Raw genomic sequence first — 12560 nt, 5'->3', positions numbered from 1 at the left:
TGGGGCATGGGTAAATTAAAGCCTCCTGGGCTGGAGTGGGCAGCAGAACCAGGAGCAGCCACAGGCCTCCTAGAACCCCACTGATCCAGACCAGGCTGTCTCTTCCCCCTGAGATGTCACAAGGACAGCAGAGACACTCCTGCCTCGCTGGTGTTGGCTAAACCTGCTGCACAGACACTCAAAGGTGGCTCATGAATCCAGTGAACCTCTGAGATTCCCCTCGGGGTTTCTTTTTCCTCTTCCCCTTTGGTGCAGTTGGTCCTGCTGCTGGATCCTGTGTGAGATGGAGTAAGGCAGGGCCAGTGGTTCGGATGTTGCTATTTGAGATCCTAATTATGCCCTGGGATACCTCTCATCACACACGTGGCACACACACCCTTTTTGGGTGCACAAGAATGCATTTGAAGCAGGTGACCATGTTTACTTGTCCATATACCCACAGTGATACATGGACAGCACATCCTCCAGGTTCCCTCCTGTCACCCTGTTCTTATAAGAGTTTTAAAATTCTTCTAAAAGTTTTCTATGCCTTCTAATGTTTACATATTTCTACTAGAGTTCTCACACACTGTTCATATAAACAATGATTGTTTTTCATTCTTCTTTGTGGGAAGAGAGAATTGATGGACTGTTGGTTTGACCAGTGTGGCTGGAGAGGTGGCAGTTTCACCGTCCAGTCCACTGTCACTTTTGGAATTCTATATATTGAGGAGTCAGAAAATAAACTTCCTTTTTTTTCTTCCCTCTTTTGCATCTAGCTTAAGTGTGTGAGTTTTCTTGTGTCGTAGTGCGACGCCCTCCCACACATTCCCCTCCAGGATGGAGCTGACCATTCCTAACCCAGCAACACAGCTGTGCTGTAGGACAGGTAACACTGCTCCACTGGATCTGCACTGACTAAACTGCAAGAGCTGCACCAGAATAAACTGCATGAATGTAGCTGTTAGACATCTGTTGGGCAGAGATCAAAATCCATCAAATAAGCTGTTAAAGCAAAAACATCTTGTTCAATTCTAACATGACTCCTAAGATGCTGATATTTCTTCAGTCTTTCAAAGAGTTCATATCCTCTGGTTTTGCACAAAAGAAATCTGCAAGTGATTTCTACCACAGCTACAACCAGCTCCAGACTAACCTCAGTATCTTTTCAAGCTTTAATTGGTGAAGAGTGGAACCAATCCTTCTAATGCAGACTTCTGGTAACATAATTAATTAACAGAGGTCCTTTGTCTCCTTAAACTCAAAAATGTTGCATTTCCCAAGCCCTTAAATGGATAAAAAATTAGGTTCTCTTTTGGGGTTGTTCCACTGTTGGCATGTCAGACTTTTAAGAGAGCTTATCTTCAACACCAGCACAACCTGCCACTTAAAATGAAACAGTGGGGATGTTTTATTTTTTCATGCTTGGTCTGAAAGCAGAGGTGTTCTTAATTAATTTTTTAAAATGCTCTTTTAAAAGGCTATAAACTAATTAAAAGAATGACAGGAGATGTGATATATTACCAGTGCCAAGTATGATTCAGACAAACTGTCACTAGAAAATGGCTCTGACAATTCAAAGTCCCCCAAAATCTATTATTAAAGCTGTTTGGTCTTTTTTCCCCCCTCCCATCAGCCACAGTCCTAAACATAATCTCAGATCTAGCAAAACACAAATCACTGTGGACGCCTCTATTGTGTTTTATTCTGTTTTCTGGCACTGGAAACTTCTTGGATATAGGGATTGTAGCCAGCATCTCCGCTCACAGAGTAGGATGATTGCTGGGCAAGCAATTTCATCCAGCATGGCTGGTCTAAAGGAGTGAAGGAATCTCCCCCCCTTCTCTCTCTCCTATTTCTGTTTCCAGTTTGCAGAATGATGTAGTAAGGGAGTTGTTCCAGCCAGTCCAACATCTCATTGCTCTCAGCTCTGGTATCAGCAACATCAGTCTGAGACTTCATCCAGATGAGTTGAAAGTTCTTCAAAAACTTTTGAAATTGTGCTTTCCAAAGGGCATTTTAGAAGCCGTGGGGAAAAAAAATCTCCTTAACACAAAAATGGAGGGGGAAAAAATAATGTTTTAGTGCAATACAAAGCAAATGTGCATTATTCTTACAGTCTTTCCTTCATTTTGGGGGGTGTCCTTTTTTCAAACCTGTCTATTTAAAGCCAAGCAGGTTATTCTGCTCTGCAGACCCCTCTAATAACCCCGAGCCCTGGAACTATTTTTTCAGACTATGCCTGAAAAAACAAGTCCATTTCCATCCTTCAAACTCCTCCTACAAATTTTCTTCTTTTTTTGGCTGGCATCCTACAAATAAGCTCCCACTGCTGCTCTTTCATCATCTCCCAGCTCTCTCTTCAGTTAAGTTCTTGCTAATAAACTGAAAAACAAGCAGTTTTGTGTGATCCCTGCTCAGCCGTTCTGCAGTGGCTGGGTTTTAATTGCTCTGTGTCACCTTTTGCTTTCTATCCCCAGGGCAGAAGTTACAGCAGTTTTAATGCAGGGCGCTTTTCCTCTGTAGTGTTTGATGACCTCCTGGCACAGGGGCTTTACTCCTCTGCCAGCACCTCCAGAAGCCAGTGCCTTTTCTGTGTCCTCAGCCTGCTGAGCACATGGGGCACCACCAGACCCGAGAAGGCAGGCCTCCACTGGTGAGCTTTGTGTGGCACTCTGGGGTCTCTCTCAGGGAGCTGACCCCCACTTTTCATCACCTCAGTGTCGCTGTCTGGTTTTGAACGGACAGGTGTCTGCTAAGGAAGGCAGGAGCCTCCCCTGAAATGGAAAATGTAAACCTCTTCCCTCTGAGTTATTATAATTTTGAAATTAAGGGGCTCTCAGGCAAAGATATGGGAGTAGGAATAGCAGTTCTTTATTCAGGAAAAAATAAAAATAAAATAAAAATGCAGTAATACAAAACAACCCTGCCAGAGTCAGAGCAGGCCCTGGCAGCCTGTGGGTCAGGGTGGTGGCAGCAGTCCCATCCCATGGTGGCTCAGCCCTCCTGCAGTGCCAGCTGTGCTTCTGCTGGAGGAGGGATCCTGCACAAGGGTGGAGTTTTCCTCTGAAGCTCCAGGGCTGGTGGAGATGGGCCTGGTTTTCCTCTGGGAATGCAGTGGGAAAAAGCTGTTGTGGTGTTGCAAGCCTCAGATTGTATCCAGGTAGGAATGCTTGGCTCCTCCCCCTGGGCAGAGCATCTCCCAGTGGGATGATGGAATTTTATCAGTCATGCAGTGACACTCAATGACCCATGAACAGAAGATAATTAATAATTAATGGCCTATTAACAGAAGATATTTTCCAGAGGGAGGGTGGATTGTGGAAGAGATAAAGAAAACTGCCCAACGAGCAGAAGATACCTGCCCTACCTCTAACAGATGGGAAATAGAATACACACCCCCAGCCACATCCTGCATTTCCAACCTCAGACAGTCACAGAGATCTCTGGTTGCCTGGGCTGAGCCAGGGAAAGTGAGTGTTTTCTCAGAGCACTGAAAGTTGCTGCTCCTCACAGGCTGCACAAGTGGATTGTCCCTTGGGGAAAGGTAAGGAGCAAGCTTAAGAGGGAGTTAGAGAGGGGCTTGCCCTTAAAGTAGAAAAGGCATGTGAAACATAAACTTTAAGGAATTTAGAGATTTTAGAGGAGCTAAGATTTTAGTTAGAGATAAGCCTTACTGGAGTTAATTAAAATAAATGAGTAGGCCTTGATGAAGTTGAGTTAGTAGTTAACTAATAATTGCTTGTCAACACAATGTTCAGTTAGCTGGGCTTGTAATGAAGAATATAGAAACTGACAAATAGCTTTTAGGAACATAAGACAATTGTGGGCCTTCTCTGTTCTGAAACCAATTGAAGACAGGGAATGGGAGTTCTACCAAGAGTTCATTTGTCATTTTTGCATTGAAAAGGTAGAAAGGTCAGAATGAGGAAGACTTCATTTACTTCCTCATTTTGGGACCCCTCCCCATGAAAGGGACCACCGACCCATTTCAAGGAACAAACTATGCATGCTTAATAGCTTTTGAAATGATTAGCATACGAAGCGAGGATGGGGTGTACCAAAATGATGACTATGCATTTGTATTTTGGGTATTCAATACTTGCATGCATAGAAGGACTCTGTAATCACCTGAAAGGCGCGGTGTGTATTTGGGAGCGATCCCGCACGCTGCCCGGCATCGCAATAAACATACGCTTTCTGACTTTAAACTGTTTGAGAGCTTTTGTCCGTCACAGCTGGATATCGGTGCTAGATCAATATCCATATTTCTTTAAGAAATCACATGGAAAGGGGTATCACAAGGCTGGAGAAGAGGGATTGAGAAGCCAGAGGGGAGAGAGCTGGAGGAGAGTTGCAGGCAGCAGCTCAGGTGGCTGCAGGATATGAGAATCCTCCCACTGCTCAGATTTGCCTAGCAACTCTTGGCTGACAGCACTGCTGGTGCTCTGCCATACAGATGCAGCCTCCATCTGATGGGGAACAGAGGAGAAGGGGGATGTAGGGACACATCCCAGCTCTGGGGAGATCTGTGCCCAGTACCTTGAAACGAGGTGGCAGTGAAGGCACTGACCCCATGTTTGCCCTGTCATGGTGTCTGCCACCTCCTGAGGGATGGCTCCTCCACAATGGCACAGTGCTCGGAAGCCAGTGTGAAATAGGAGCCCAGCTTCATGTCCTGACAGAGCCCCTTACCCCTGTGTCACAGGGACGTGGCACTGCTTTCTGCATGTTCTCTAATTATAAACACCAACAGTGAAAACTGCTTGCCAAAGAAAAGTGCTGGTGGAAATTAACTCTTTTAGCTTTTTTTTTTAATTATCCCTGATCACAGCAAAGTTAAAATCCATTTTTTGACCTACTTGCATATCTTCAGGTCTTCTGAGAGTGTCAAAATATATATATAAGACCCTCTGAGTCTTCTATTCCAACACAATGGCACAAGTCCCCCAGTTTTTGTGCCTCATTAGTAGCAGGCTGTGTTGATAAAGCAGTACAAGGTCCTCTGAGAGACTGAATTGTCCCCATGCAAGATAAGAAAAAGTCCTGAATCACAAACAGAGACGAATGTCATTGGCAGCAATGGTGACAGTAAAGGGTGCTGACACCAGACCCTGGGGCTGGTCTTCCAAGACAGCTATGGGGAAAGTCTAAGAAAAAAAGGAAAGGCAGCTGCTGGGAAAGGGAGGGGAAAATCTGAGATGTGTGACAAGGCCTGGAGTGGAGAGATGTCCTCGGGTGAGGAGGTGCAAAGTGGGAGGAAAGGTTTGCAAGGGACCCTGGGCCAAGCAGTGCAGTTCACAACCAACAGGAGATCACAGCAAGGGCTGATGTGTGTAGCTTTGGGTAGGATGAAAATATCCATGGGGTGTGCTGGAGAGGATTTGTACCCATAATCTCTGTTTAGTCCTCTTTCCCTCTTCAGTTGTGGTTCACTGGAGCTGACAGTGCCTCCACCACAGCCCCAGGCCCTTTTGGCTTCTCTTCTCTCCTTCCCCCTGGTCTGCTTTGCCTGGAGAGCTTTTCCTTCATCCTGCAATATGTGGAATTGTGCTCCTTGCTCCGCCACTGCCAGCCCCAGTGAAACCTAGCACTATGAACACACTCAGTATTCAAGGCAAAGCTGTTGTGAGCTTAAAGAGAGCACCAAGCCCCTCTTTCCTCTTTCTTCCTTTCACAGGACTGCGATTCCTTTGGCCGAGCAGGGCAGGGCTTGACAGGTCTCACCAGGAAGCCATGGTTTTGAAAACATGCCAAGAATTCTGCAAGAGGACTCCTGGTACACCCACTCTCTCCTGAAGGCGCTCATCCATTTTGCAGTATTTTGTACCAAGGACAGAATCTGTGTCCTGCTGGTGACAACCCAGTCAAAAGGGACACATCTCAATTAAGCCCATCAGAGCAACCTAATCTCCCCTCCAAAACAATCTCCATGTCTGAGAAAGGAAAGGAGCATCAGATTTTAGTTTATTTCTCAGGAGCTTAGCAGCATGTGCACTGAATCATCTTAAGTGTTCTTGCAGTCGTGCTAGCACTGTGCTCCCCCAAGATGCTGAAACAGACCAAAAAGCTGGAAAAAAAACCCTCCAAACTTACTATTATCCAGCAGAGTCCCTGTGCACCAGCTGAAGGACTTCCTTGGAGTGCACCATGGATTGCAAAATGCTCTCAGAAAGGCTTTGAAACATGGCTGAATATTTTTGTCACAAGAATAAGGCAGGCTGAAATGTAAATCTGCATGGTGAGAGTAATGCTCCCCCAGTGGTCAAGCCAAAGTTACACACACAAAGAGATTCTTTTCTTGAAAAAAACAAGAAAAAAAAACACCAAAAAAAAACCCAAAAACAAAAACAAAAACAAAACAAAACAAAAACAAACCACCCAGGAAGCTGAGAAAAACAGCCAAGAATTAGAAAAGCTGGTCTGAAAAGTGGTTGAGAAAATGTGGCTTTAACCAGGGTATGAGGTGAAAGGACAAAACATGACCTGCTCATGAAGAGCCCCAAGAGCAGGGGGACTCATTTGTGGGCAGAAATCCCAAGGCAGATGTTGGCAGTTTCCAGGAGGGAGGGAGTTTTATAAATACATCGAGATCTAGTGTTCAGATAGCTGTGGGTTTCAAAGGGCTATCAGAATTCTGTCCTTTAGCATACACAGCAAGGCAGTCCTAACCCACGTCTTACTTGTGGAAAACTGGCTAATCTTTTTCTTGCTTTATATTCTCACTGAAACAGCAGGAAAATGCAAATCCTAGGGTATTTATTTAAAAGAGAGTTTTGAAAAGGCAATTTTGTAGTAAGTTTAATTTTTGCTGTAACATTTCCTTTCTTAGGGTAACACAGTGTTCCTAAGTACCAGACCTTCACCCCACCATGCATTTCTGTCAAAATAACTCTAAATAATCTTACTAAACAAGGAAAACTTTTGGACCTTATCCATGCTTTCCATCTGTAAGATTTGCAGCAAAAAGTAATGTCATAATGACTTTGGCATCTATTGACATGGCAAATTTAGTAACAGTGAGCCTGCAAGATCTCTCTGTGCACTGCAGCTTTTTCTAGGAAATTGGCTCATTTGTGTTTCTCCATCTTCATGTAACAGGCGGGAAATATGAACATTTGCTGGAATTTTTCTCTCCTTTCTTCTGCCCAAGGAACCAGACCCCGAAGATGATAACCTCCAGCACTAAGCCAGTTTGAGGCACTTTGCAAAGCCACTGCACAAAGAAACTGGTTAAGGTAACTGAGTTAGCCTTCAGTTTGTCTTGTGTTTAAAAACCCTCTTGTGAAAGGGGCTAGAAACACAATGGGAATTCCTTAAGCTGCAAACCTATGTCACATCAAAGAAAGGAAAGAAATTACAAAAGACCCCTCTGAGCTGGCCTGCTCTCTGCTGCTGGAACTAGACTACAGCTAGGCTATAACTGCTTTTTCATTGGAAATGTCACCATTTACATTGACTTTCCACTCGTTACGTTCACTGACTGTTCATAGTGCTGTGTGTGATAATGTGCTCTGCTGATTAATCATCACAAAACACAACAAATCCCCACCACCTGCTTTTACAGGGAGGCAAAGTAACTTTTTTATGCAATGAAAATTACCCAGAAAAATACACAGTGCACTTTTCTAGAGTTTAAGACAGCAGGAAGATTTTTCTCTTAGGATTTAGCTTTATCTGACAACCAAGCTGGTAATATTGAATCCTCCTGAAATCTGACATCAAAAATTCAAGACTGGGTACCATTACCCTAGTGAAGCACTGGTCTTGGTAATTGCTGAGAGGTGTGGGAGTTTGACATCTCATTCACCTGAAAGTGCATCTGTAAAGTCACTGCCAAGCTACAGGAGACTGAGGTCTGGGTTACACTTTGAGACATTTTCCTCTTGCCTCTTCATGTGTGAGAGCTTGCAGCCCCACTGGCCCATCCTTCCCTGTGATTTGTCTCTCTCCTTGTCTCCCTACAAACCTGCCTTTCAGAAGGATTTCTGCTCCTCCACCTGATGCTCCCTTTCCTCCCTCCTTTCAGGAGCCCTTTTCCTGGCTGAGCACTGTGATTTCTCCTTGCCTGAAAACGTGGCTCAGGGAGCTGGCTGGCAGAGCTGCTGCTGGGAGTCAGGCTGGATTATTCCTGCTGCTGCACTTGCCCATCAGCATGAGTAAGACTGATGGGTGATGCACAGCCCAGTAATCCCATGGTTGATGAGATTAAATTGTCTCTCCTTCCTTTCCACAGAAAGGGCCTTCTCTGTATCCCTTTAATGCGCAGCTCTTGAACGTTCTTTATGATTGTAAGGCATTCAGTCCCTTATCTGCAATTAAAAAAAAAAAAAGGAAAATAAAATAAAAGAAAGCAGATACTGTATTGCTGGTTTTTAATTGCTTAAAGTTTTTCATCAGTCATATCTGGACTTGATGTAACTCCTGCTCTGCTTGTGTGAGACTTTCCCACTCTACAGTAATTTCTTACCTTGATTATTTAATGTACTCCTTTTTGCTTGTAACAGATTACATTATCCCTATCTGGGCATAAAAGAAAAATGCTTTTCCTCACAGGGCTAATTAGCAGCCATGCTTGGCTGTGCCCAGCAGAGCAGACTTGTCTTTGTCTGCAGAAGTCTTAAAATAGTAGAGAAAGTGAAACTCCTTGTGTCAAAAAGCTGAAAATTTGCCATGTTGAATTCAATCCCCATCTGCCAAGAAGTGCTTAACAGGGATGTTTTTGAGTGCAGCTGGAAAAGGATGCCTGGCTGCCATTCATGGCTTTGCTCCATGTGTTTGCCAGTGCAGGGGCTGCTGGATGTGGGAAATGTGCAGGGGTTATCCAGCAATGGCTCCAAGGTAGGACCCAGTGGGAGGGGGTCGGTGTCCCCATCAGCAGAGATCTCCCACTGGCACTACTTTTGCCCCTTCTTTCATGTTCTAACAAGTGAAGCAGCACTCATGGTGGTTTCTGTTAAAATGAAAAAGATACCAGAACAAGCCATAAAAGAGGTTGAAAGCAGTTTGCCTTGGAAAACAATCTCACTGGAATAGTGAAATTTGAGCCTTTATAAGGACACGATGGCAGCCCTGTGGCAGCCCTCCAAGGCTGATATAGACACATTTTATGTCACAACAGCAGCTTGAACTGTGGTCACATCTGAAGCAACTGTGTTTACACCACATCTGTCATAATCCCCAGCCTCTAAAATGAAGCTTGATTGTTTGTTTTGCTTTTCTTTTTTCCAGTGTGCCACTGACAGGTCAGCTAACAGAACCCATAAGAGACAGAGTGCTTTAGTACAGTAAGGCCATTCTGATTGCTGCCACATCTCATTAATAACTCACTGCCCTGTTATTGTGACTCCAATTTCACAGCTCCCATTTGCACTCCCTCTGGTTAATCACATCCATTTTTAGCTTGCTGATCTTAATTGGTCATTTATTATGGCTCTGTCTATTTGATGGACACTGATTTCTTCTCACCACCAATGCTTCTACCCCACCGCCTCTCTGCCATCAACTGGCAAAACTAAAATCAATGAGAATTAAGTTTGAAGCTGGTTTGAAAACACAGGCATTGCTCTAATTGATTCACTTTAATTGCTAATTGTCTCAGCCTCCTGAAGCCAGTGCTTCCATGCATGGGTACCACCTTGAGGCGTGCACAGGGCTGTGCTGCCCCAGCCCTGGCAGGCAGCCACACCGGAGATCAGGGTGGCCCAGAGCTGCAGCCCCCACGCCCTCCAGCTCAGGAGCAGCAGAGCAGCTGCCTGGCAGCTGTGTCACCACCAGCAGACCCTGCAAGAGGCTGCCTGGAGAGAAAAAGAAAGCAGGGAGCTGTGCTGCTGACCTTCCATGGGGAAACACAGCCTGTCCACACCAGAATCCAGGACTGTTGTTGACCACAACAAAGTGGCACTTTTCTGGCACTCGGGCCAGAAAAATGGCCATGGCCAGCAGCCCAGAGGGCATCAGGCTCTGCTACACCTGTGAGCATAAAAAGAATTGTCATGGCTGGGTGGGTACAGCTGTTGTGGTTTGATCATGTGAGCAGAACAAGGCTTTGTAGGGACAGCCAGCATCTTCTGTTGGCCTGAGTGATGTTGCTGGGGACAAGACCACTGATGAGCTCCTGCTGTGCACCTGCAGGTGGCCCTGGAGGCCACTTGCTTGTCCCCAGCAAAGCTGCAGCAGAGAACAGCAGGGCATGGCCTGCATTAGTAGAGGATGTCAGTGCTCCTGTGTGCAGTGACACTGGAGTGACGGGGACAAGGCTGGCTGTCCGTGTGCCACCACGTGGGCTGCACTGGCTACAGGCAGCTGGGCTGTGCCTTGTGCCACTGATTTGCTGCTCCAACAGCTCCTCTGAGCTCAGAGGGATGGTGGCACAGAGCTGGGCCCCGTGTGTGGGAGGCTGCACATCTCCTGCAGGGCACCAGGACATGAGGGGGCAAGGGGAAGGGAAGGTCCTGCACTGGAAGAATTTTGAGTCCCCTACCATTTGATGTGAGCTTTGCCCTCTGCTAAATATGTGGTTGGTAAATGGCTACAAAATTTAGGTGTGATTTGCAAGACTCTTAGGTTTTGCTTGGTCTTCAATGCTGTAAGAGCTCAGATTGCCAATTGATACCAGAATTATATTCACCTATAAAAATAGCAATATCTGGATGATGACATTAACTTGTCACTGGTAGTCTATTTCCTGTGCCAAAAACAAAGGAACTGGGACCCATATTTACCATTGCAATATCCAGGCCTGAAACGTAAAGGAGAATGAATGTAGCAATAAAGCCTGTTGTATTTTCCAAATCAGAGATGGAATTCAGTTAAATTACAGTTTCAGCTCCTTGCCCTTCCTGGAGATAGTCCACTGGGAAAACTAAAGGAATCAGTACCTTCATCCCCATGCATAGAAAAATAGTTCCAACCAATGGTGAGCCTGCAAGACAGAGTGAAAATGTTGGGGAGCCAGGAGAGGGGGAAGAAAGCAGACCCACAATGAGATGAACTGGTAATATTTCTCTCTCAATAGCATTTCCAGGAGAGAAAGACTGAGCAGGCTGAGAGACTGACTCTTCTGATTCCCTGACCTCTGTCAGGGCATCAGAAATTTAATATCTTCCCCTCTGTACATCTTAAGTTTTCATCTGAGCATTTTGCTGTTAGCATTTTTCCATGTTGACAGCTATATTTCTGGAACACTTCTAGCAGATACCTAAGCACTTTGGAAAAAACCCCCTGGCCACACAGCTCTTAAAATATGTCCAACTTTTCTAACTAGTGGAACGCTTTGTTAACGTGGATGGAGAATTTCTTTAAAGAGCAGAAAAGGTGATAACAATCATAGGGGGGAAAAAAATCTTGGAATGTGCCAAGGTCAGACCATAATGATCTGATGAAATCTGACCCTGGATAAGACATGGGAATATCAGGTATTATACCTGGGGCTAATCACTCTTATTATACCTTTCCTGTAGTTCTTCCTAAGAATGGAAAAAGTGTGTGAACCGAGGTTACCTGACACTTCTTTTCAAAGCATGCAGGGGAATCTATGGCAGCCTTCTTAAATGGCCTGATACATTACTCCCGTCAAAGGAAAAATGGCAATGCACAGGGGGCATCCATGCATAGGGAAGGCTGTGCTCAGGGCTCAGGGGCTTTCAGAGCAGATATTTTTCAAATGCGACTGGGAATGCATATTCTGTGGGAATGTATATTCTATGGAAGGTCAGTTACATTTGCTTCCCACATCTTTTGGTCCCCCAGGAGCTGCCCTAAACTTCAGCAGCGTGGAGCTTTATAGGCTGTGCCACATCCTCCGTGCAAGGTAGCTCCAGTGGGTCAGCCTCACAGTCACAGGCACGGGGCACAGCCCCAGCACGAGGTGGGGCTTTTTTACCTGCCTCCACATGCCTCGTTCCTGTCCTGGATGAAATGCAGGCTGGCAGTGGAAATGCAGCTCCCTTGCCCCTCCCCTGTGACACACGGTGACCTGGAGGTGACTGCATCAGGCCACCCCCAGCCACGTGCACCACTGATGGTGGCTGTGGTGTCCAGAGCCTCGCTGGAGCTGGGGAGGGAGAAACTGAGCTTCTCCCTTTGGCTGGGAGAAATGCTGGGCCCTGTGCAGCAGCCGGAGGAGCCGGATGACCTATGGCTGCCTCATAACCATTGCTGCACATCACAGCCTATCTGCACACATTGGGCATGACTGCTTCCAGTGAGATGCCATCTGGAATAAAGGCAACTTCAAGCATATATTTGGGCATTCAGACACGTTTAGAAAGCAGACAGGAGCGTGGAAGTCAGCATTCAGATGTTTCCCAGGCTCATATACCTAGGAGCCAAATGCTCCAGCTAAACAGATTGTGCCCTATTAAATCAAAGCAGTGCATTGACAAAAGCTTAGCCCACAAGTTGTCATCTAGGTCATGGTTACACAACAGAGTGTTCAGGGGCTATGGATATTTGATATTCTCCCTACATTCTCAATAAAGACATGAATGCCTTCCTGCCTTCCTTGCCTAGCTCCAGCCACATTCCAAGGAAAGAGGGATTAATTCCACAGGAGGACAGAGAGTGCAAGAAGATGCCAG

At 45.7% G+C, this 12560-nt stretch overlaps 1 long non-coding RNA gene across 1 annotated transcript; it reads right to left on the bottom strand.

Annotated features, from left to right (window-relative positions):
* Positions 1–6913: 6913 nt before the first annotated feature.
* LOC137470001 (uncharacterized) lies at positions 6914–11919 on the bottom strand. Its single transcript, XR_010996865.1, has 3 exons — positions 11864–11919; positions 10860–10903; positions 6914–8291 (listed from the first exon to the last, which is right to left on the bottom strand). It is a non-coding gene; the product is annotated as an uncharacterized lncRNA (long non-coding RNA).
* Between the last annotated feature and the right edge of the window lie 641 nt (positions 11920–12560).

The sequence above is a fragment of the Anomalospiza imberbis genome, chromosome 3 (assembly GCF_031753505.1).
Source record: "Anomalospiza imberbis isolate Cuckoo-Finch-1a 21T00152 chromosome 3, ASM3175350v1, whole genome shotgun sequence".
NCBI lineage: Eukaryota > Metazoa > Chordata > Aves > Passeriformes > Viduidae > Anomalospiza > Anomalospiza imberbis.
Note: the sequence above shows the minus strand (reverse complement) of the source record. Positions and strands in the feature narration are given on the sequence as shown.